Consider the following 26,549-nt stretch of genomic DNA (forward strand, 5'->3'; position numbering starts at 1 on the left):
TGCAAGAGATGCCTTGTTTGAAGGTTAAATGGGTTATCTTTTTTATTTGAAATGCATGTATATTCTGCTTGAGGCACTTTTGTTATCATAAAACTACATATATTTTTTGTAGAGAAGGTAGAAGGCTATAATTTCCTGAAAATTAAAACTTCTGAAGAGAAGCAGATTGCAATTTCAGGGGCACCTTGTCCTTAATAGATACAAATATTGCATCTCCACTGGGAGTTGCTCTTCAAATTAGAAATTCAACCTTTAATCTTTCAATCAAACAGCACTAAATAAAAACAGCATTTAACTTTTGCTGTCACTCTTCCTTGAAATACAAGATAAAAAGGAGAAACTGCGTTGCTGGAGCCTACTCCAGAAATTCCAGGTTACATTGTCAAAGCCTTTTAATGTTGTAGCATGAGCTTCTGAATTGCAAATAGCTGGGCTTAGGAGTAATTAAAGAATTCCTACAACACGTCAACCAAGGACCTCAACACCCTGCACAACTGTTATTTTAAAACAGGCAGCTGAGATAAGTAGGAAATTGAGGAATGGGAGACAAAGTCATCCTTGGAGGAGCAGCTGAGGCCACAGCCCCCATTGAGACTAGAGCATCCTAGAGCACAGCATGATATAAGCACCAGCTAAAAAGCAGTTCCTGCCGTGAGGACCTTGGAGTCCACGCTGACAGCATGGCATGGGGGAATTCCAGTTGCCAGTTTGTAGGTGGGAAAGTGAGACGCTCGGCAAAACTCATGCTATGAATCTACAGCAGGAACTGTGCTTTCCTCATGAAATTACTGGCATGTTAATCACAAGATCTTGTTTGTTTCTTCTGCTTGTCATCCACCTCTTCTGTATGAAAGCAGGGAGTGTGTAGCCTCCAGAAAATCAGCTCCTTGTGTTATGGGATTAAAGGTATCCATCAGTAGATGTCTCTATGTCAACTAGCTGTCTGGGCAAACTTTATAATCAGTTGTGGGAACTGAACTTATCTCATCTTACTCTGAATTCTTTGCTGTGGAGGCCAGTCTAGTAGCACAGTGGAGTTCCCTTCACAACGGCTGTAAGCTGGCTTAGAGGTCAGGTTTTCCGAGAGGCATTAATTTCTGTGCAAGGCCCCTCTCTCTTTGAGGCCACGCATTTTGCCATTACTAGCAGCCAAAGATCCTTGTAGTTCTCGGCATGTGCCGGGAGGCTTTCACTCCTTCCCTTAGTAGTTCCTGTTCAGGAGTACGAGATAATGTCTTCTCCACAGTGGTAGAATGAGGCCATAAATGCAGCAGATGGGCCCACCAGGAAATAACTTAAATGCATGGAAATATCAGAAATATAGATGTGGAATGGCGGTTATGCTTAGAGATCTGCAAATCTTCAGATATTCCAGCTGCTGCAATAGCTCCTGCAGTTTTGCCACAGCAGAGTAAGTTAAATCAGCTCTGACTTGGAGCTACTTTATGCCACAAATCAGGGAGGAACTTGGATAGGTGCAGAGGCAAGGGTCGCTGTGAACTTGTCTGCCTTCAGCATAGCTCGGACAGAGAGGAAAATTGACTGAACACATCTTACCCTTTTCATGTAATGCTGTGCTGGATTTTTTGTACGGAGTTAGTTTGGTATCTAAGAAAAATAAGCTCTGAGATGCAAATGTCTCCCAGTGTAAAAATATACCTGAAGGGGAGGGAAATCATTAGGTCAGAAACAACTCCTGTCTTTTGCTTCTACTGAATTTTGATGATAAAGGATTCATGCAGATGTCAAGGCAAATTTGTATTTGACTTCATTTTGCAAACATATGGAGAATGCTCGGTGTATGATAAGAGTTGCCTGGAAAATGCTATTCCAGGAGGATTAGGAAGCAATGAGCAGTCGTGCCAGGTGGCACAGTCAGAGGACATTTGCTACCTGCTAATGTCGATTGCTTGAGGAGTCTGTCCCTGGCAGGCAGGATGGCTGCTGGGAGGCAGGCGGGTTTGCAGCCCAGCACTGGGTGCTCTGACGGTGTAGAAAGCTTTGGTTTGTGGCTGTTTTTTCCCATGTATTTCCACCCAGTTAAAATAACAATGAACAAAGCAAGTGGTTCTGAAATACCACAGGATCAGCATTGTAAGAAGCAGTGCAGGCACCTTTTTATTAATAAAGGAAATGCTGTTGCAAGGTGAGTGTGACTGATGCGGGGTAAAGACCCGCTCCCCAGATTTCCAGTCAAGGACAGCGTGAGTTCTCAAAACCTTTACGTGCTGTCACAACAGGGAGTGTTCAAATTTTATTTATATTTTTCAAGATGACCTCACAGGTGAGTTCCAAAAACCACCATTAGAAGCCGGCGGCCCTGCAGCGAGGCCCGCCGTGTGCGAGAGGTCTCCGGGAAAGGTCAGGCACACTCACCCTCTCTTGACCCTCTACAGACCTCACTGTGTTCCTGCTGTCTGAGTCCAGAGGCCTTACCTTGCGCCCATTTTTAAGCTTCCTGCGTCAGGACTGGCCTCAGCAGGGCCAGAGCTTCTGACTTCCTCCTCTAACGAGTGTATTTATTGATTTCTCCTTTTCCTTAACATGATTTCAAACAGTTGAGACCCTCCAGGGAAGCAGCTGTTGAGTTCTTCCCACTGAAGGAACTCTTTCTTCTAGTTTGTAAGTACCCACAGTAATAGCTGTTCCTTGTTAGCACTGAGAGCTTAAATTAGTGTGGTCTGGATCCTTCTGGGGCTCGCACATCATCAAAAGCATTTCTTCTGTGCTCTAATTTTCCCTTCTTCGGTATCAGTACTGAGAAGAGATGGCATAACTGCAGGCCATGTAATAGGCTCTGTGGGCAGACAGATATAGCATCTTTTGTTTTGTTATTGGCAATCTCAAGTTGAGATTTGGTTTCCGAAATGGAAGTTGTTGGCTTGTCTGAAGATTTATGAAATAAAATACCCCAAAGAAAAATTAGATGGCTCCTTTGCTCATTTCTTCCTGACTGCATATCCAGCTCATTCTTGCTGTTGTAATCTCCCTTCGAAGTGCTCTGTTATCTCCACTGGTGTCTGCAGAAGGTCGTGGTGCTGCTCACGAGCACCCTGAGGGTGATTGCGGGGAATGGGATAGTTACCCCTGCTTCACCCCGTGCCAGCAGCTGCTAAACAAACTTCCCACAAAGAGTTTTTACAAAATCAGGAGGAACTCTTTGTCAGTGGCAATGAATTGAAGAAAAACAGCCCCCAAAAGAACCTTTTATCTGAACTCCCTCTTACTCTGCTGGTTTGGAGCAGAGAAGCCAGAGCTTGGATGTGCTGACTAGAGGCATGGAAATTTATTACATCTGCCATGTACTGCGAGTGCAATTTTCCGGGAGTCTGCTGTGTGCTGAAAACACCTCCATCTTGGTTTTGCTCCAAATGCATTGAGAGAAACCCACTGTGCTTTGTCATTGTACTTACTTCTGCATCTCACCATCTAAAAATAATTTAAGATGAAAGGATATGAATTTTGTTTGTGGATGGAAAAAAACCATAATGTTTTCAACTACTGTGATTTTGGGGAAACTAAGATGACAATAACTTACAAAGTCAGTCTGCCTGTGTTATCTATGGATTCAAGAAATGTTTAAAGCAATGAAATTTAAAGCCATTTTTCCCATCACTTACACCTAAATGAGTGAAGCCAAAGGCAAGTGTAAACCAGTGCAGAATTGTACCAAAATGTGTAGTTTAAGAAAACAGAAGAGACTGGCAGTTGTCTCAAAGATAAAATGGCTTTGGATTTAAATTCAGTAACAGAAGTTGGTGGGAGTCATGGTGGAAAGCTTGTAGTTTTGTTTCAAGCCTCTTTTCTTTTTCCTTTGCCACTGTAGCAACTCTCTGGGAAGCAATATATACTGTAGATGAAGCTTGCTGAACGGGAGAATGGAGTATTTCCCTGGTGTCTCTGAAAAACTATGGAACAAATTGGACTGGGTATGACAAGCTGCACAGTGTTATTTTAGTTGCTGTAGATAACTGAATTTCTCCTTCTAGGCATTAAGTGTCACTAGTTCTTGTATTAAGAGTGAGATCCTGCTGGCAGCCACAAAGTGCGAGTGTGGAGGATCTCCAGTGGAGACTCAGCAGTGACCGGAGAAGCTCGGGATTTACCACTGTGCCATCGCGAGCAGGAGCGGCCTCTCAGGGCTCTCACGTGAGTAACCGTGGCGGTCCGTAGCCAAGTAAAACTTCATTTATTCTCCAAGGCTGTATGAGTTCTCAACTGTTTAATACAGACGTAATTTAGTTGTACAGGTCCATTGTGGTGGTAGAGGCAAAGGGCCAAATTTCCCGTTGTCCTGGACCAGACAGTTTAGTGGTTAAGTCGTACTCTTGTGAGTTAGTTTTGCATATGCTTCTTTTTCTCTACATGCATTACGAGATGTGCAGCTTCTCCAACACTTGTCTGTGTACTAGAAAAGGAGGGTTATTGTGCTTGGGAAGGAGAAAGCCTAGTGACTTTTAGCTGGGGCTATTGTTAAACACATCTCGGTTCTTTTCCTGCTGCTGCCATTGATTTCTGGTGTGACGTTGAGCACGTAATTCTGCACATTGGTCTAAGCAAGCCTATGGGGATGCTGCAAGCCAGCTCCAAAACCAGCAGCAAGATAGCTGCGCAGGAGTAGCAGGGCTAATTAGCCCTGGTATTTTGGACCTGCGTAGTGCCTTGACAGTACCATGCAGTGGGCAAAACTGCTTGCGGCACCTATTAGACACAAGCACATATTCCCTAAAAGCATTTTCACCATGCTCTATTGCTCAGTGCAGACATGTCCTTAATCTCTTTGTAGCTCAGTCCCAGGTTATTCTGCTCATCTTCTGGTTTGTTATAAGGGGAAAGTAAAAGGGTAGTGAAGTGTCTCACAAACAAGGGTGAGGGCAGTTAAGAGAAATACACAGTAAGATGTACCAGGGAATAACTCCCTGCCCCACTGTTTAAACTGGGGTCTCTGAAGACAAAAGGCTCAGGGACCATATTGGAAGCAAGACAGAACATATGTGAGCAGTACTTTGAAAATGAATTAAAATAATTCACAGAAAGCCTCTTGGCCGTATTTATAATGATACCATTGGTCTGTTGTAGCAGCAACAGTGCTTAAAAGGCAACACATGTTTACTTGTGCTTGATAGTTGCCTCAGCAATTTACATCTGCTAATGCAAAAATGGATGAACTTGTCTCACAAACACTAGTGACAAAACCTGGCATCAACTACTTCTTTAGTACCTAAACGCATGCAAGGTTTTATGAATCGAGAACAGTGTGTGCCATTTCCAAACACAGACTGCACTAAGAGTGTAGCCAAATTTTTCTTTATTGCACCTTGAAGTACTATTTCATTAGTGGAGGAAAGAACAAATTTGCTTTTTATCTCTTCCTTTACATTGAATTAAATCAGGTACTTTTAAATTATGGACCTGAAATTACCAACACTTCGGACTTGTGCAGTTTCCCAATAAATGTGCTAATGCTGAATTATGTAGCGTATATTATTTCAGGTGGATTAATACATCAAATCTGTCTTCATTCATTTAGTATCTCCTTAACAGTGTAAATGTATTTGATCTGGGAGAAGATTTATATATTTTATGTGTAATGGTGAGATGGCAGAGTTTCTTGGATCTTTCACATACATTTGTATCTCTCAGAACTATTAAGGTCAAACAGAAGTTACTGCTGCATCTCTCACCAAGTAATAATTGAGCGCAAAATTAAATATTTGCTACCAGAACCTATCATAAAAATTAGCTCCATGTGCAGTGTTCAGATAGGACTGTTTGCTCTTGATTTGGTTTTAAGGGTGGGCTATTGTTTGATTCTTTTAGTTTTTAATCCACTGGACTGTGAGAATTTCAGTTCAATGTTAATAAGAATATTTGTTCTCTAATTAATTGTAGTTTTTGTGATCATACGTATTAGGCTAGAAAGAGCTCTTAATTTAAAGTTTAAATGTCTTAATAATATATAAAGTGCAGTCCTAACTAACTTCATCTGTGACTAATAGGGAGAGCTTGTGTCAGCAAGGGTTTACCTCCTGGATGTACACTACCTCAACACAAGCACGGGCACACATGAGTCCACTCCCTTTCTGGGTGACCAGCTGATTTTCCTGAACTACTTCCAAATGCGAGTGTCTCTCTTTGTACAAGACCATGAGGAACGTGGCCCACAGGTGTTAAAGCATACGCAAGCCTTGGGGCAGCCCTGGGACCTGCGCATTGCATCGTGTTGGTAAACGCGTGCTCGGTGAGGAAAGTGGAGGAGCTTCCATGTTCCCTGAGCTTCGAAAATATCAGGTTTACACGATGGTTAGATGCTAATGCCAGAAATCCAAGGGATTAGCAAAACAGGAATGAGTTTTTTGCAAAGGTTTATACTTTGTTTGTCTTTATTAACTGCTGCTGTTGAAACTTTTAACAGCCGCTCTGGAAATCGGGCGGACAACAGGGAAAAGCGGCAAGGCTTATAATCTTCTGAAGGATGCCATAAAGATTAAACTAAAACTCCCACTGAATTACCTTCCTCATATATGTACACATTATAATAGAATTAGTAATTCTCATGATTCACCAAAATGACAGTTTCTTGCCCAGAGCGATTTAATGGGGTGGTTGTTCTCTGCCAAGAGCTGCCACTGAAAATACTGAATGATGAGCTAGCTCACTAACTGAAACTCTGTAAACTCCCGTTTTTTAAAACAAAGATCCTTGAATAATCTAAGGCTGGTTGTCTCACATTTGGGAACAGTGGTGGAGAGGTAAAACGAGTTGCATAGAGTAGACCTGCAGAAATGTTTCTGGCGTGAATATCCTTCTAATAACCAGTACAGCGGTACAGCCATCACTACAATATCGAGGCATCAGGGAACTTTATTTTTTATTTCTTTCTATAAGAATTTAATCAAAAAGCCACTGGAACTTATTTCTTTTCTCTGAAGGACTTCCACCAGGAGCTGTTAGCCCAGCTTTATCTCCAGAAGGTCTGTTACAGAGCCATAAAAGACTGATGAGAAGAGAGAATTTTCCTACTAAAATGAGAATAAATCATAATTTTTCATTCCGTAAGACCTGCTCATACAAATGGGATACTGCTGCATTACAAAGAAAAATTGCTTCGTGTTACTGTTTTAGTCCCCGAGTCCAAATTGCCTCTGGAAGTCGCGGGTTGAGGCCCGGACATCTTTCTTGGGCCAAGCTCAGTGCGCCAGAAAGAGAACAAAGTAATTTCCTTTTTGCAGTTGCAGGACTTTAATGGCTGTTAATGGAATAAGCAGCAAAACAGCCGGAGTTGTAAAGCCAAACATAGCTTCAATTTTAGCAAAGATTGGCGTTGTTAGTGCAAGTGGTTGTGCTCTCCACTGTTAAGCAGTAAAACAGGGTAAAGGGTTGGACCACTGGGAAGGCAAAGGGCACTGGGCTAGAACCCACTCCTTCCCACGAGCCTGGGGATGCTCCCCCAGGAACCTGCATCCCTGGGGCTTGAGCAGGGGCAGGGGTACTCAAGGGTTAATGAAAGGAAATTTGCAGCAATGTTCCTATAACAGCAGGGAAATTCATCCAGTGGCTCAAGAGGCTCCATCTATCTCCTACCTCTGGGGTTGATAAAGGCACTGAGCTGAAGTCAACATCTTCCCCTTGGTTCCTGCCCAGCTGCAGACTTTGAAAGATGCTGAATGCCACTTTCCAGCCCAGACTGGTAGAGGTATTTCAGCAACACAACAAGCTGTTGAGAACAGATTCAAATGGCATTTTTTCCAGGAGAGATAGGTCTTAGATTTAGCTGAGATCATCATCTGGTTGACAAGCAGCTCCTTTAAAGTAGGTTAATACCTGTTAGATCACTGAAGATTCAGGTACAGAGTTGTGCTGGGAAAATCTGGCAAATTATCTTTTTGAAGAAGCAGAGCCATTTCTTACTATTTATGAGTTTTTTTCTGGCCTGTTCACATTACCTCCACTGCTGGAGCACATCCTCCTGCTGAATATATAGGCACACTATATACTGTGCTTTTGCAGAAGGAGCACAATGTTAATCCAGGTACTGAGAATAAGGCTGTGGTCTTCGTAACAATGTCTTAATTTTGATTTTGCAGTAAATATATGTCCTAGAAAATGAATACATTTTAAAGCAGGTTTTTTTATATTTCACATACATACAGCCAACATAGAATCTAATTGTGCTAACAGTGCTTCTATTATGACACAATAAATCCCTTACACTATGTATTGCATTCAGAATTGTGTGTGGGACTGAACTCAAGGTTTAGTGAAATCATTAACCATGAAAGAAACCATTAACCATGAAAGAAAGGAAAAAAGAGAGGAAAGGCATGGTTTGTCCTTCCCATGTGCCCGGTGCTGGTCAGTCCGATTCTCTGTACCATGACTTCAGGAAAATGGTATGAGTTATCTGACCTTATGGTCAGCTATCTGACCTTAGGTGAATATGTGGTATGAGTACAAAATATTGACATAAAAGTGCTATTTATCAGCAGTGTTGTATCTGAGAGGGACTGTGAATTCATCATGATTTATGCCTGTTATGTTTTATAGCCTGCTGTGTCATATGGACACTTTGCTGTTGGTGATGAGTAGACTGAGACTGCAATATATGAGAAAGCTGTATCTGAACACCTTCTGTACTTTAAGCGAAGGCCGAAGTAATGTATGCCCCAATGCCTGTTTTTCTCAAATACCAGCTCTTTCCTTATTCTAGAGTGGCAAAGGCAGCTTTGCAGCATCCTCCAGCTGAATCTGATACACAAGGCAAGGCCCGTTCTGCCAGTAGGATGCAGTATATGGAATTCCCCCTTGTCCTCCAAAGAATTATAGGCTATGTTTATGTCCCTTGGAAAGTCCCACTGAGAGACAGCTGGGTCCAGGAACCTGGCATGAAGCTCCTTTGCTGCTATTGCTGAGCTGTAGCACAAAATTTGACATAGGATAATCTTTCTACAATCATCTTAGCTGCAGGAGACGTTCAGGAAGGTTGCGTTGACATGCTGAACTAATATGGAGTCAAGACAAATGACATGGGCACTGACACTTATCATCATTATTTTAATATAATTGAACTAGGAACATTCCGCTCCCTGTCTTTTACCTGCTTATACAGCAAATGTATTAGGGAGACAAAGGAATTCCTCCGATCGTGCAGTGGAACAGACTCACGTGTGTACTCAGTGGTGATGGCTCCAGCGAGCGGACGAGTCTGCCCAGCGGGGTCGCACGGACATAGGTAAAGTCCCTCCTCTCGGAGCAAACAGTTACTTTGCGGCACGTGTGCTGAGAAGCATACATGTATAAAGCTGCTGTTGTCAGCTTTATGTTGTCTCACGTAAAGTTTTTTGTTCCAGAAATGTTACATAAAAAGGCCAGAGCATAAATTTATAGCTGCCCAAAGCCACCCTGCCCAGGGAATGGCCATACCCAAGACATTTTACATTTAATCAAAGAAATGAAAACTACTTACCATTGCACGCTTGGCATCAGTGATAGCTCTCAGTTAGGGAATGTTTCTTCAAAGGAAGACATGTGCTTTAAAATATTTTTTATGTACCCACATGCCAGCTTCAGTCCTATAAACTGGTTTGTAGAGACCTTTGAAGCCTTGGTCTCCTGGCCTCCATCTCGTACTTCCAGACTGCAGAGCTGTGGGCACGAACTTTCAGTCCGTCTTACTCTTTAGCACCCTGTGCGTTTTGGGGACAGTGGATCAGCAGGGTCTGCCGCAAAGCCAGGCAGAGAACTGGCACCATGCTGCAGCTGAGACACGCAGGCGAGCAGCCACGCGCTGCCTCTTGAAGCAAGGCTCTCTGCTCTTAAGAACTCAGAAGGTACCAATATGGATTCAGACTGGCATCCAGGACACCACTGTAGACTCTCTTCTTTCTCTGAAAGTCCTGAATTATTTTATAGCATAATATATCCAGATACGGTAATGAAGAAATATATCTTCCAGACTTTTGCCCTTATTCCTGGTTACTGAGTTTTAAGCAGTCTCTTCGCGCTGCTCCAAGGATGATATTAACATGCAGCTTATTTCACTACAGAGCTGTCTGTGAGTGTTTTCAGATGTGCGCAGTTACAAGGAGCTTCAGCTCCAAACTGCAGTTTTCAGGTCTCATTATTTGTTTTGGTTTGTTTTTTTTCCCCCGAGGTGAACCGAGAATATTTCACATTTGAATTTCTCCCATTCTTTTTTTTTTTTTTTTTTAAGATATAAGCTGACGAAACAAGGGGGCATGAATCCAAGACTGGTCCCTTGTGGTATCAAACTCATTCCTCCCTCTGATAATCTTCTAGGCAGCTGCTGTCTAAAATGCTAAAGAAGTGTCTTTAAAATATAGAACAAGAGCTGCCTGCTGTGCTGGGTATGCTCCTCAGTGCGTGGCGGCTGTTGGTGGAAGCCACCCCAGCTCCTCTGGGAAATGGGGGAAGCGAGGGAGGATCATTATTTTGCTGTCCGCTCTCTGTCTGGCTGTGCTTGTTCAGTGGCCTGATGACAGCGGCACCAGTGTCCCGCACGCAAATGGCACCAGCAAAAGCAATAGTGGAGAATCCTTGGCATTACAGAAAGAGGAAAGGGGCTGGTGGGGTCTCCCTGACAGGGGTCAAAGTCATCAGGTGGGGACTTCTGGCATCTGACTCCCCTTCCTTGTGCTCCTTCAACCTCTGCATCCCTGAGAAGCCTTTTCATCCCCCACACGCCCTTCAAGGGGCTAGTGGCACTTGCTTCGTTTGTAAAGTCCTTTGGGATTTTTTGAAGGAACTGGGTACTAATTCTATGAAGTTACTGAGGGTCAGTTATACTTTTAACTGCTTGTATGTGTCAGGTCCTGTCTTCTTCGGTGAGCACTTGGAGGCAAATCTGACATAACTTGCTTCCCTCAGGTTGCTTAACAGAGCATGGCGGTGAGCTGAGCCTCCCTGCAGGGCCGGCGACGTGTGCCAGTCGGCAAGCGCGGGGTGTCACCTCCAGCCTCCAGAGCTCCTGTCTTCCTGGGATGGAACCATATGGGGTGGTGGCCACAGCACCTAATGACGTTACTGGGGTCTTCTCTTTTTTTCTGCTTGGCTTGAATGAGCAAGTCTGAGTAAGAGCAGCCTGGGCTGAAGCACGGACCAGTCCCAGGTGAGAGGAAGGTTCCCACTTTTCTTAGGAATAACAAAGACATCTAGAGGGGCAACGCTGCTGGCTTTTGATATAGGATGGAGCTAAGGATCACAGTGCCTTGGCTCTGCCATGACTTGCTGTGCAACCCTGGACAGACACTGCCATAAAAAGTAACAGCTCTCTTATTTCATTATTCTTCCCTGTAATGTGCAGCAATTCTTCTTTACTTTCAGGTGTTGCAAATTGTGATTAATATTTATAAACTGCCTTGTTGTTTTCTGATAGACCAAATTCCAGTGCGGCAGTCACCTGCAACTGTCTTCCAATCGTGCCTTCTGTAATTAGTGTTACCGTGCTATTCCCTAGACCTACCCGATACCATGGCAACATTATTTAATTGCAGAGTCAACAGGCCCACTCTTGAAGATAAGTACTGTGTGGTGTAGTGCGCCTTGACTCCTGTGTTGATTCTGGTCTCAGTGCTATCGGGGTATTTTCATGTTTTATTCTAAATCTGTAATGATTATAATTTCAAATTATTAAGCAAAAAGTACTGAAAAAGGAAAACAAGAACAATTAACTTCTCATCAACGTCACGGCTAAAAAACAGGCTTTCAAATAGTAAATAGCATAAGTGGGTTGTAATTCATGGTGCCTTAAGAGATGTCACAGGGGGACACAATTCTAAAAAAAACCATGAAAACAAGAGGCTTTGGGATGCCATAAATTTAAGGGAAAAGTCCCATTAGTTTCAACAGGAGAAAGAAAATGATTGTGTCAGAATATGACTAAATTAAAATTAAGTGGGGTTAGAACATTACCTGTGTATATTGCTGACATTGGCTGGAGGTAAGCAGGTCTGCATTAGCATCAGGTAATTTTTTCAGTAGCGTCCGCCTTGCACGTAGTGAGTTTTCCTCTTCTTCTGGCAGGAAAGGTGTCGCAATGATTATTTTAATGTTATTTATCCTTTCTGGGGCTATGAAGTTTTGAAACAATTATTTTCTAGGTTGTTTTTTCTTACTCTGGATTAGAATCAGCCATCCCAATTAGGTATAAATGTGCATCATGAAACGTTGCAGACAAACTCAGCCTAAGGCAGAAAGTCAGCAAGGGGAATTTCAGCCCAAATGGTTTAAGTCTGGTGAAGTTGCTAACAATAAAATACCGGGTCTTGTAGTGGAAAATGCCAGGCAGTCGTACTCCTAGATACTGCTACCTGGCCTGCCTAAGGTGCATATTTTATGTAACCAAATAACAAGATAGGCATTATTCTTCTTTTTATTCCCATTAATTGCCGTGCTGTTGCAGACACGTAATGTGAGGTGACAGAAAGGGGTTTTTTCCACCCTGTTCCAAATCTTTTGAAACAGCACTGACTCTGGGAAGGGGGAAAAGGAGAAATCACTTCCCCCTGTATTTGTGGCTTACTTAAAGGGTTATTTCTCTTTCTTTGTGCCTATCTCAGGACTGCCTTGTATTCAGACAACGCCAGCTCTTCTGCCTTTCCTGATCTTCTGCCCAGAACATAGTGTTATTTCAGACAGACTGGGAGTTCTCCTAATTAAAGCTGCTGTTTTATTGGAACTCACATCCAGTTGGATCCCAGGTAATTTGGTCAGAGAAATTGGAACTGCAGGAAAACACTGAGTTTATCCCCAATTTTCATTTTTGATTGTCCCTCCCATCCTTTCCATAATATCTTAATCTGACCCTGATTTGACCTGGTATAATTCAGCAGGAACATATGCAGCACCTTGTTCTGCAGTTCCCCATATGGCACAGTGAGGGAAGGAAAGCTGGTGCCAATTGCAGATCCAATTATAGCCAAGCAAGGTTGCTCCATTATTGCATTTGAAGCCATAATTAAATTTGCTAACCGTGAAGAGGTGCCAAACCTGCCATTTCTTTGGAATATGGGACATCTGTTTAGTGCTAATGCTAGCATGGGATTTGAGGGGAAACATCAAAACTTCCATCAGTTTCTGCTGTTTCATTTCTTCATTAAAAAGCATCTTCCAGTTAGTAGCTCCTTGGTTTCAGTTTTACATTTCTTGAGGCATTTCTAAACTGATGGTTGCAAAAGCTCTGGCCCCTGTGCAAGCCAGATCCCTTCTGGAAATGTATAGAGATGCATTAAGGCAGTGCTGTTCCAGAGCTAATATACCCCATAGTGTTTCGTGTGTGCATGTTGAGCTGATGGCAGCTGAATGGCGGCTATTCAGTCGACTCTGTGCACAGGAGCTAGTGCACCCTGCCTGTATCCATGCTCCCGGTCCTTCCTAGTCATGGTTCCTTAACAGACTTTCTAATAAATGGTGGTTGTTTTTTTTTTTTTACATGACAGCATCTTTAAGCGTGACCAAGTTTTGCAGTCCAAGCAGCCTCACACCGCTTGCTTTCCCCTGCTCTACAGTGTTGTGTGGCCTTGAGTTTGTCTGCTCACGCTCTGCCCTGCCCACAGCTGCCTCCTTCGCCTTTCCCTAAAGGCAAAACCACCCCTAAAGGCATGGTTACGACTGGATGCTTTTCGGGTGAATTCAAAAGCTCCTTGCTGTTTGTTGCTAGTACCACCTCACACAGGTTCAGCGTGGGACAGGGCTTCTCATGGGGGACTGTAGCAACCCTTACGCTGTGTAGACTTGCTACACCTTTCACTGCGGGCACACACTCCACCGAACCGCTGTGCAAAAACAGAACCATATTTCTCCTGCATCTGGCAGCATTAGAAAAACACGTGTACCTTAAAGTACCTGAAGTGGTGATTTTTCTGCCACGTGATCCCTTGATTTCAGGGCAGTGCAAGGCAGGTTTTGTGGCCGCTGGCCCTTTACAGCCTCAAGTCTGGGGTGACCAGGTGAATGTAGGGCTGACCACCTCTCCATAGTTGAGAACAAACTTGAGAGCAAAGCTGGGGTAGGGGTGCCATGCCCCTGGTCCGCTCTGAGTGGGGTAAGAAGGAGGATGAACAGTAGCAGGTGCAGAGTAATGCCAAAATGTGAAAGCTGTACGTGTGTTTTAGTGATTGAGAGAAACATGAGCAGCATTTGTTGTTGTTACCAGCCAGGCACAGCCAGGAGAGTTGCCCCTTAGCATTTCAGCATCCAGGTCTTTTGTGTGGGAGGTAAAGCTCTGTGCTCTGACACTCACTTCTGACATCATTTAAAACAGACTTGATACGTGTATCTGTCTACATTTTTCCTCTTCACATGCCTTCTACTTCCCTTGCACTTGTTCAGAGCCGGGATTACACACTCTTAAAACAATAACACAATTTGCTAAATGGAATGTCAAAATACATGGGGGAGCTGGATGCACTCTCTCAGTGTATTTTTCCCCCAATGAGTTAATGTTTTTATGAGTTGATGTCCTTATTGTTATTATACAGCCTGGTTATAAAAAATGAAAATATTGCAAGTCTGTGTAGGAGGGAGAAAAAAGCAGCAAGGTTCAGGTAAAATGCCTCTAGAGATTCAACTGGAGACAGGATGATGGATTCAGCAGTTAATTCCCAAAGTATATAATGGCTGTAAGAACAGGCACTGAAAATATTATAAATTAAAACATGGATTTCCATTATTACCTTCAAATGGCAGTTGAGAAATGCGTTAGGTTTAGGGTTGAGAGTGCGTATGTTATGATCTCACCTATAAGAACACCATTTGCTGCTGACAGATATCAAAATGCAATGTAATTACACTTCTAATCAGACATGCATGTTTCATAATCATATAACACTTCCAAATGCATTTTTCCTCTTAGAGTTTGAGAGAGAGCAGTACAACCTGAGACCCAAGAAACTGCAATATGGATGTATTTATAAGTACCTATAAGCACACATTTGGCTGGCAGCTTCAGAAGTGAAAAAACAGTATCTGGTGGTTTGGAGCAGCTGCCTGGAAAGCAAGATTTCATAATTCTTCTCTCCCCTTTCCCCTCAATGAGTGGGGCCACAGACAAACCAGGTAAAGCCTTGGCTCTTTTTACTGGCCAGCTAGAAATTCTGGTTACCCACCAGAGTCTGAGTAGTTAAATGGCAGTTTCTAAAATCACAGCATATTCCTTACAATTCTTTTCAGTATTAGAAAATATCTAAAGCTTACAGTGAACAAACAAATGGCGCATCACTGGTGTATTACTGAGTGCTATTATGGGTAAGGTCTGGGCATGAGTTCATGGAGCTTAGAGTGGGGCTTTTGCCCTGTCCTGTTTGAAGAGGCAGCATTACAAACACTCATCTCTATCAGTTGATTTCATCCAAACCAAAAGTTTTCTCTCTGCCTCTGTAAAAAGCTGTAGAAAGCTTCAGAGCACTCCAAATGGTTTGAATGAATAATACTTAATTTTAGTTGCACTAGCCCTTAGATAGATTGCTCTGCGAGCTGGCTATATGATATAATTCTTCTTTTTATATTTAGACTTCTGCATAGAAAGAGTCTTTGGAGCTGGATACATAATTCCGTTAAATCATTAGCGGGATGGTAGACCAAGGTCAATGCTTCCCTCTGTTCCTTTCAAAATTCTAGGTGGTTTTTTTCACTTGTCAAAGCATCAGAAGAACACCGCTAAGGAAAAAGACTTGTGCAAATAGAGTTGGATATGAGCTTTTGTACAAGGACATCTTCTGTACCAGTGAAGTGTAGCTGATGCTCTGAGAGCTTGGGAGGGCATTTTCAGGTAAGCAATATATCTCTGCCAGGCGATCTGCTGTTCCTTGAAGGACGCTAAGCAGTTCTTGATGCTGAGGTGATATTTAGTTTAAAATAGTATGACTCTTCCTGATCACCACCATCTAGAAATCAATCATGTAACTTAATTCAGGACACTGGAAAGGTGTGTTTTTTCCTTCATTGGAGATTACATGGAAACTTGAATGAATTCCCAACCAAAGAACATAAAGGTTTGAGATCACTCATGCTTAGCCAGTGTTTTGCAATTTGCTTTCTGTCTTTTCTTCTTATTGCCATCCTCAAATCGGTTATTCTGGGTAAAGAGGTAAACTCTCAAAGTCACTGAGTTTTTCGTCCTTTCTAAAAAATGTTGTGTTCCAGATTCTTTTGTGATCCCAAATAGTTTTATAGCATCTCATTTCTTAGGGTACCTCAGGGCACTTTCCAATTCAGCTATGCCACTGCAGGAATAGCTGTAGTGAATAGAAACCCTTTTTTCTTGGCTATTTGCATAGACTCAGAGCAGTTAGATTTTGTCCTGTCTGGCGCCTGCCTTTGCATACTCCATACCTACTCTTCGATATCCTCTCTGAAAGACATTATGGTTCTTTCATGTGGTTAATAAGGCTAGAATCAAACACAGTAAAATGTCTATTGCCAATTCATTTACAGGATATCAGGGGTATAAAAATAATGCTACAACAGTGCTATTTATATTACAGTCCTTTGCAACCCAGTAGGTTCTTCTTATGGCTTGGCCTGCTGTGGGAGCAGGAACTGATGCTGACAGCTGTTACTTTTAGGGAGCTCCTTTCACTCCCATGTGCACCAAATGACAGGCACACAGCCCCAGGGGCCACTCATGGAGACCTGAAGCAAGAGTTTCAAGTTCATAGTGCATTATACAACAGCAGGGAGGGCACTGAGGTCACTGGAGCTTGGATGAAAAAGGCTGCGAGGGATTTTCATTTTTTAAATGGCCCTGCAGAGAAAGGAATGCACATGGACATTAATGTCTTGTCCGTAAGTTCAGGTTTTTCTGCTCACCAGACATTTATGATTTGAATATTTGTTTTATGGAACCTCACAAAGTCTGTGCCCGTGCCAGGACCTAGTGCACTGTCAGTGCTTCTGGGCTCTGTTTTATAGCATAGATTCACAGCAGAGATTACCTTTGAGGCTTTTCTTATTTACAATGGCTTTCATTTTATTGTGGGATAGTCAGGGGTTTGTAAATCCAGGGGTACGCTGCTGAATGGAGTTAAGCTCTTGGGGATATTTCTAGCTTATGTGTCTTTTACGCGATTTCCTGTAGTTGCAGGGAAATGGCTCAGCGACCTAAAGGATCCTTTCCCATCACTAAGACAAATGCTTCCGTACTGAATCTATAACGTTCCAATTTCATATAATAAATCACTGCTACCAGCTTGGCATAAAACCATATAAAAATATGAAAGAGGACAAAAGTATAAAATTATATACCAAATAGCAGTTTTCCATACCCAATTTATTTTATTTCCAGGACATTTTGGGGTTTTGCTGACGTTTTTGTCTCAACATACATTAATATGTGTTTAGAAATATTTTACAAAATAGAAGTTCTAAGATTTGATTAACTACAAAGTAAATAAAGGAGGTGTGAAACATGCATAACTTTGAACAGTGAGATAGAACGCGAGCAAGATTTGGTGCACGGCTCTAGCTAGAGAGATGAGATACTTCAAATCTGATATTTGACCCCTCAGACCATTTGTTCTAACGTATCATTCCTTTGGTGTGGACTAAGTGAAAGCAGCGAAGGATTGTGCACCCTCTTGGTTAATTGGTGTTAACTTATGAAAGGGCTTTTTAGAAAAACCATTCCTCTTGTAATCAGGCCGTAAGCTTGCTGTAGCTGTCGGTCTGCTGTGTCGCAGCTCAGCTCGGGTGACACATGTGACCAGATCAGCTCTCGTGCTTTAGCTGTTGTGCAGCTTCAGGAAAAAAAAGTAAGGTCAGTCCAGGCAGTAAAATGTCTCACTGCGGGGAATTTGTTACGTGGAAAGAAATGTTGCAAATATGCTAGTGTCTTCCCGGACTCTCTTGCTGATGGAATTAGTTTTTAGAAGTCACTTCTAGTGGATCCTTGGGGCACGAAGGCATTAACCTACCAAATTAATGTACATCTTGCTTCACAGAGGAGTTTTGGCAAGTTTACTAGGGCGGTCGGTGAGGCTGGGTTTTCAGGTGTCTGTTCGGGGCAGCGGCCCATTGGGCACCGGTGGGATTTGTGTTCCCAAATTGCTCTTACACTTCTGAGAATTCTGCCTTGGAGTCTGCGGGTCTAGTCAGAGAGCAAGTTACAGCTGTGAGCAAGTGAACTTTAAGTGCTAAAATATCCACAAAACAGCTGTCTTCTCATCTTTTTTTTTTTTTCTTCTTTTTCAAAGGGAGTGGCCTTAAAGCAGTATCCAAGTCAGCAGATTAAAAGGGATTGCTCACAACAGACAGTCCGGTAGGAGGAACTCCCCTGAAATAAGCTGTTCTGGGAGGAAGCCAAGGTAATAGCTTTTCCATCAGTGCTATAAGGCGGCAGCAGGGGTACTGTAATTACCAGCGCTTAATGAGCAACCCAACACTATATCAGGGAGGATAACTGTCCTGACTCTTGTGGCCTGTAAGGATGTAATCTTTAGAATAATTTCTGGGTTTCAGTCTTCTGATGCCCCTCGCTTTCCACCAAGCCAACCCTGCCGTACAAGCACCACCCTCACTAGCTGTTGCAGGTTCCAGGAGCGAAACTTTGAGGCACAGACTCCTAGAAATGAAACTTGAGTGTTTCAGCTGTTCACAAAAGTACAGGTTTTTCAGTTAAAAATAAAAAAAAATTTACCCAAATGGTGGAGCAAGAACATGATTTGACCAGATCTTCAGCTGGCATAAAAAGATAGAGACCGTTGGCATGTGTCATTGAAAATATCATCTGCAGCTGAAGTGGAACTGCAGCCAAAAACCTTTCAAGTAATCACACAAGCCTTCAAGAGTGAAAAGCAATAATTATTTCCAAAATGGCAAAGACCTTTCTCTCACTCTTAGCAAAATCTTTACTTTGCCGATGACTTTCTGTATATAGGGTTTTTAGACAATTGCTGAGGTGATGTCAACATTCACTAACAAAGAAACTTTCAGTGAAGTAGTAAGAGGTCTGCAGAGCTCATCAACATTATTACTGCCGTCTTGGGACAGTGGTGGCCAGTGCATGCTTCAGCTGCAGAGCCATGTCCCTGGCACATCGGTTCTTGCAGGTTGCGAGTGGATATATAGTCGTGCTTCAGCAGGGCTTTTGTTTGTTTTCACCTGGAAGGCAGAGAATAGAAGTACCTTGACTGAGTAGAGAGCACTGCGTGAGGAACAGAGGAACATTTTTTTGTAAGCTTATACGTTCTAGACTGTGATAGGTATTGGAAATATTATCTAAACTTTGCAAAATGGATTATCCAAACGTTTTGTTCAGTTGGCTGACTTCTGAAAAAAACATCCTGAGAACAAATAATATGTCATTATACCAAGTCAGATGACAGTAGGAAAAAATTGATGTGATGAATAATATCAAGAATCAATTTTTATGCTTGGAATTAAATTTCTGAATAGTGATCCACTGAATGTTGCCAAAATTAATTAGTCCATTCCTTATAAACATCTTTTTTAGGGCTGAATTACAGTTACAGCTCCACTTTTAAGCACTCACCATCATCAGCTGCAGCCAGAACTTCAAGAGCACAGTTTTCACAGAATCACAGGTTGGAAGGGACCTCAGAGATCGTCTAGTCCAGCCTTGAGTTTTAATATTGGCACCGAGAATGTAGCCAATGCATTTCTAGACCTAAGAAGGAGCTCGCTGTATTTTTTTAATTTCTACTGATCCCCACTTTTTAAAACAAAAATTAAGTAACTTGTGGTTTGTTCTCTGGGCTTACTGGTATTCCCAGGACAATAAACTAAGGCCTGAGACTCAAAGGGCTCAGTCCTGTCTGTTGAAATGGGAAGACGACACAAGTCTTCTCATAGAGGATTTCAGTGAGCACCTCAAGATGGAGCATTGATTGCACATTCTGCCCCCATGCTGTCTTTGTCTACAGGAGAGTTAGCATTCGTGGTGTCACTCAAAATGAACTTTTACTGCCCACAACAACCTATTTCTGTAGCAAAGGTCAGATTTGTTATCTATCAGGTTGCAGCAGCACAGTGGAATAATGAGTTGCCACAATGAACTGGCCTTTTTACCTTCTGAATGGGCTTCTAAATCAAGCAGAGGGAGCATTGACTGAAAATCATTGGGTCTGTCTACTTGAAAGGTCATAGTCTGAAATACTGCAAGATAATTTCACCCTGGTTTATATAATGATGCAGTCTCTGGTACAAAACCCACCACCTGCACCAGTTGTTTGGTTCTCTAGCCTTCTTGGGATTTGAGATAGTGATGGGAAAAAAGAAAGACTACCTGGATATGTCAAAGACCTGAATTAGCCGAGGAAAGACAGAAAACAATAAATTTAAAAAAACCAAGCAAACCATTATTTTTTGCTTTGTGGCAAATGCCATCATACCTTGCAATGAGTTCCCTTAGAGAAAGCATGTCCTTCCTTAAAGTCCAAGTACAGCTGCCTTCCTTGGCCAGCAGTGGAGTTTACCACAGCCCGTGTGTGGGCAGTACACCTTTCCAGGCCTTGCTTTCCCAAGGAGTTTATTTCGGCTTGCTCAATACTCAGTTAATTATACGTGTTTCCTTCCAACCTTACTTCTCAGTTCTAAGACCCTTCTCTTTACACTCCTCAGTCAAGACAGGGTATTTCTTAAACACAGGGCTGCAACTTCCAGTGTAGCCGAAGATAGATATGCAGTTCACATATTCTCTTGGCCTGTGAGAGCAATCTTCCGTTTTCAACCAATCAAACATTCATCGGCTTTGTCAAATGGAGATGCGACATCCTTAGGTGCATAAAAGCAATACCCAACATTATACAAGTAAAAAGTAAACTTCAGTAACTGGTAAATGAAACTCTTAATAAAAACAACTGCTGCTTGATCTGTTTTGGAAGGGTGTTTGGCCCTTGGCATGTAGATGAGCATTCTATATTAGGCAAAAAACTCTGTCTTTCCTCTAATTCCTGTTTCTTTTACAGATCAGCCAAACAAAGTTCATTGTTAGTAGCATTTGAAACAAACAAAATTCTTCTGTTTAAGTGAAGAATATCAGCCTAGACGGGGTCCAATTCTCTACCTGAAACGGGCTTTGCACTGCTGTGTTATTTACCTTTATGATGTTGTGTCAATACACCCAGTTCTCCAGTAGCCATAAAAATACTTTGTTTTACTGCTGCAAGACAATGCCATGACTTGCAAAATATACTGAGCTCCTGGACCTAAGAATCCACCTGAGTGGATTTGTCCTCCCGACACAAATCCTGCTCTGATGCAAGGCAACTTCACCTCTTTGGTGCAGGAGGCAAACCTGCTTTGGCTACTGGTCTGAGGCTGCAAAGCAAAGTACTAAGAGTAAATGATTAACACCAACCTTTCCACCTTCTATGTCAAAGGCATCTCTGAATTACGTTTTTCTTCACTGAGTACAGAGCAGTGGGTAAAAAAAAAAAACCCAAAACACCATACCACATGCACCCGTGAAAATAAAACAGAGCACTCCATGTCTCACACAGTGCTCCCCAGAGGCAGGATGAAAGAAAAAGAAAATAACTATGTCTGACAGATGTTAATGAAACACAGAGACTCATTTTAATGAAGCACTGGAAAGTGGCCAATCCCTTGTAGTTAGGACATTATAAGCCAAACAGAAAAAGGAAAGGACACACAGAATTTTATCTCTTTTCTAAAAAGTATCCTTCTTTAAGGATGTTTGGGAAAGTTTTGTATGGTTGTCACAGAGGGCGTATTCATGGACACGCGGGCTGAAACCCTTACCTCCTGAGAGGCAGAAGTGCTCTGATGACAGCACAGTTCTTGGCCACCGGCACAGCTCCGTCCAGATCTGCTGGTTAAATCCTCCCGTAGCTACTTGGGGAACAGTTTCAAAAGGTCAGTAAGCACCACAAATTCCAAATGCCAGCTCATGAATTTGGTTCAAAAAAGGTGGCTGGATTTTTCTCTGTTGTCCCACTGTAAATGCCACTGAAGCAGTTTAGAGTGATGCTGCGGAACAGCTCTTCCCCGGGATACCCAAAAACCCTCCTGCCGTTCTCTGTGAAGGTATCAGCTGGTGACACGGGCTGCTGTTGCTTGCAGCACTACAAGGCTGTGCCTGGCTGCTTTGAACTCAATTCTGCGTTGCATACAGCCCACACTTGTTTTATCTCCTGTCACCCAGGGAGATGATGGTATTTAAATGTATTACATTTGAAACAGTATTAGGAAGAATAAAATATTAAACTAAATGTAATAAAGAGATAACGAAATGTGCACAAGGTAAAATGCTAAATCTAAATATTAAAAAAAACCAAACCAAATGAGTTGAGGGAACTTCTGGACCAGCAGTCTCAAGATTTATTCCACATTATTATATTAACTTCAGGATTTAAATGTGGCTTTTGTTCCAAGTAGACTCCTTAAGGAGTTGTGGCTAATTTTCAACATATTTAAGAGTGTACACTGAGCCCTCCCAAAAGAGTAATTTCATTAATTGCTTAGTACTGCTGCTGCTTGGACTTATAATGCTTTTTTTAAACTACAAAGAGTATTGAAGCCAAGACATCTTCCCTACATACAGCACCATAAAAGACTACCCTCTCGTATTCTGCTGCCGCTGTTGACACAGTAGTCCTCTGCAAATTTCATGATATTTCTGGAAAGGGATCTGTTTATAATAATATTAATGTACACACGATCCCTACAAGCCTTCACTTTAATCTTGGTTAAATAGCTAAGTTATTAGGTAGTAATTCCTGGTGCTGGAAAAGCATTATTATCCCGTGAGACAAGACAGGGAACAGGGAATGTTTAAGGCACTGGCATTTTGAAGCTAATTTAAGGAGGATTTATCACAATTAGAAAAAAGAGTTAATGAGGGATATATGCCTGTTGTCTGGCTAATAGTGGTCCACATTCTACCACCATCATCAAGCCGAAGCATAGGTTAGAAGGGCGAACCCCTGCCCTGTCTGCAAATGCCGATGTGACTGCCATGGCACAAGCTAAGCACCTCCAGCATCACTTACCGAAGAATCAGTGTGAGAGCAGCTGTGAGTAGCATTTAATAGCCCAACACAATTGAAAAGTTATTGAAAAGAGTAAGAGAATTTCTGTGGCTTAAGGCAGTATAATTAACCCTGCCTTCTGCTGTGGTTTATCTACAGAAGAAATACCTAGGACAAATTTTATTGACTGTACTCATGATTTCTGCAAAGAAAGCTTTGTGAAAAGGTGAATGCTGGCTTAAGTCTTCGTGACTAAGAAGTTAAGGACTATCTCACCGGCGTTCTGCATCCTCTGCTAGAGCTGCCCGTCTGTCTCTATTGAACAGGCTGGAGTGCAGGTACCAAGCTCAATGTTGTTAATACTCTGCAGGCTCCAGTCTCAGGCCTGCCTTCTAAAACTTCTGGTTCCTAGTCCCCTTTTAGTGATTATATAGGCATCATTCCTGTCCACACTAAGACTGGGTTTTCCCTGTAAAGCTGGAAGTGTGTGTGTATGTGGATAGATTAATGGGTAAACGGAAGGAAGAAAGTAAAGCAAGCAAGCAAGGCACGCAGGCAAAATAGTAGGGTTTTTGAGCTCTCTCCAGAAGCGGCATTAGTATTATGTGAGAATGGCAGCGATGCTTGGCAAGAGCTGAGCTGAAATCCGGATCAATGGTAGGAAAAAAGAGAAAATTGGGCCATGGAAAGCAAGCCATCTGATGGATGTGAGAGAGGTGGATATTTGAGAAGGTTAATCCTAATAGAAAAGGCAACAAAACATATGAAGGGAGCCTAATTTGTGCCAGTTTCCAGGAAAAAAACATCTTTAACAGCCATTCTGCTACAGCAGCAAGCTCTAAGTAATGGGCAAACACTGTCAAAGACTTGGCTGTGACTATATCTCTCTGCAGCAATACAGGCCACCCTGCTTATAAAAAAGAAATTGGTAGAAGAGTCTGATGTTCTGGATTTTATTACTTTTGGCTAGTTGTAGTTGAAAGTGAGACCTTTCAGAAGATGTCGTCAGGGTCTGGGGATCCATGTGAAATGGTTTTAAGGTCTAATGAAAACTGTGGGTAGATTACCTAAATATATGCAGAAAAATAATCAGTAACTTAGGTGTCAGCGTTAGCAGTGGGTTTTGTTCAGTGTTATGTTTTGCTGTGTGTTTTTCTTGGGATCGTGGAGAGGAAATGCCAGGATCTTTAAAATACATTAGTGCAAATTTGGAATACTTACTTTATCCATTGCATCCATGTGGCAAATTAAATTTCAGGGCAATCTGAATTAGATTTTTGGAGCAAGTAAAAGGGTCAGCCTGGGGGCTTGTAGCCCCATCAATAATGGAGCTTGCGTTCTAATATGAAATTGATTCAGCACATCCTGTTTTACGTGGATAATTTAACACAGCAGCTTTCAAATTTGCTGAGACTGAAGGCTAAAATCTCAATAAGTCATTTAAAACATTTTCAGAAAATTGAGATGATGTAATTTTTCAGCTTACCTGACTTGCAACTGGGTTCTGTGCCAAAACTTCGGAAGAGACTCACTTCCCTCCTTTTTAAGTCCTGCCTTATATAGAGCCCGTACTGATTTAATTTTTTTTAAAAGTGCAGCTATAAACCATTTGTTGTGACTGATAAGCAGGGCAGCAAGAAACACACTGTGTCTTTGTAGCTTCCAAGTGTGCTTACTACTATAAAAACCAGCTTGATGCAAACTTAAAGTCAAATCTGCTGATGCAGGCTCTTAGCAGAAAAGCCCTCAGAGGAAGGGATGTGCGTAGATGAAAAGCAGAGTTGATTGAAACAAGGAGGTCTGAAATTAAATGCGATGTTTCTGGTCTTTGTTACAAAATTAGGAGATGGTTCTTTTCCATCTTGAATTCTCCAGATGTGCCTGACCTTTCTCTTTTTCTGCTGGTCAGCTGCTTGGATATATTTTTTTCTGTGCAATCATCTATAAATTTTTCAGGAAGGTTTTGGTTGTGTTTGTGTAATATTGTAGGTTAGGTCAAAATTCCATATGTTTCTCAAATAAGCTTCAAAAAAATTTAAAATTTGAAACAGTGTGATCTTTCGTTACCTTTCTGTATTAACTCTATTGCTACGTTCTTCGCGTTGTTCTAGTGAAGCTGAATTTGCCCCTTCAGTACTTCTGCAGAACTAAAACCAGGGCAAAGCAGAAGCAATATTGATCTTCTTATGCCAAGGGGAAAACAAGTGTCTGCCCCTGTGGTCCATCGCTAGGCTGGAACTGGAAGAGCTCCCACTTAGTTTAGTGCAGTTCAAACTTGTCACTCTAAGTGGGTTTTTGCCGGTCTGGTCTCAAAGTCCGTCCCTGCTGCCCCTGTAGCCTCTTGCAACTTCAGCTCCTGTTCTGTTCTCTTTTTTAGAGATCCTCACGCTGTTGTTCTGACCTTAGAAATTTTCAGTACTGCGCTAAATTACATGACTAACATCTCACAGGCATGGTTTGGTTTTTCATTAAATACCAGATGGGAGTCAGAAAGAGCAGATCACTTGCTGTGCCACAGGGAAGTGCGGTAGCATGAATACAATCTCTAACTCCTTTCAAGTTTGTGGGATTTTTCTCTTCCTCCGTCGTCCTGGTCCCACAGCTCTGTAACAGTGTCAGGAATATTAAGAAAAATAGGTAACCGATATATTGCAAACATTCTCAAGGAAACACACAGATATTGAAGTGTGAAATAACTTAGTCGTGACATAAAATCCCCACCAGGTGAGCAAATCCAGTTGCCTTTATCAATAAGGGTTAATATACCACAAGCCTTGCTTTGAGCAACACTAACTACTATAACAAGACTGAAAACCATGTCCAGTTCCACAGATGTTTTTTGCTTTTTGGCTATTTCAGTTGTTTCTTCATCAAAGTAGCTCTCTAGAGTCAAGATAAAGATGCAGATGTCTTGGGTGTGTTTACACGGTGCAGCAGAGATCTCTGACCTGCTCTGTTCCATGTACACAGACCCGCACAGCTCTGCAGGAAGATGCCAGCTCAGGTCCCAAAAGCAACACACGAGCTGCATCTGTACAACACTTGGCATACACTTCAAGCTTACTTCTCAGTGCGGGCTGTATATGGAGTGAGGCTCTCTCCAATTCCAAAGCCAAGCTGGCCCTGCATGTGTAGAGACCTCCACATTGACTGATTTTTAGACTCCTCAGTTTTTAGACTCCAACAGTTGTTTTTTATTCTGAATTGGAGCATTTTCATGTCTCTCATGGAATAGGATCTATTTGAAATGTTACTTTTAATTCTAGCATTTTTCTGTTCAAAAATACAACGTTTATTAAATAGAAACTTGTTTTGAAATAAAAATAAGTTCTCCCTTTTCAAATAATATTTAGAGGGCAGAGGAGCGTTGAGCATTTGATAACTTTTGATTGGATCTTATTCCCTAAAATCTAGGGGCTAAAATCATCATTATTTCCATAGCACCTAAAGACATTAAGAAGGGCTGAAAGCAGGTGGAAAATACTGCATCACAGTCCACTTTCTATTAAAAAAAGACAAGTAGGTATAACCAAAACTCAGAATAAATGGACAGAATTCACAGCTGTAGCGAGCAGCAGTAGA

At 42.1% G+C, this 26,549-nt stretch overlaps 1 long non-coding RNA gene across 2 annotated transcripts; it reads right to left on the reverse strand.

Annotated features, from left to right (window-relative positions):
• Positions 1-17,286: 17,286 nt before the first annotated feature.
• On the reverse strand, positions 17,287-25,810 carry LOC135315937 (uncharacterized). Of its 2 annotated transcripts, none has more exons than XR_010375428.1 (3): positions 24,454-25,810; positions 21,739-21,828; positions 17,287-19,116 (listed from the first exon to the last, which is right to left on the reverse strand). It is a non-coding gene; the product is annotated as an uncharacterized LOC135315937 (long non-coding RNA). The 2 variants fall into 2 exon arrangements; XR_010375427.1 differs by having other exon boundaries at positions 21,739-21,831.
• Positions 25,811-26,549: the final 739 nt, after the last annotated feature.

Source organism: Phalacrocorax carbo, chromosome 16 (assembly GCF_963921805.1).
Source record: "Phalacrocorax carbo chromosome 16, bPhaCar2.1, whole genome shotgun sequence".
NCBI lineage: Eukaryota > Metazoa > Chordata > Aves > Suliformes > Phalacrocoracidae > Phalacrocorax > Phalacrocorax carbo.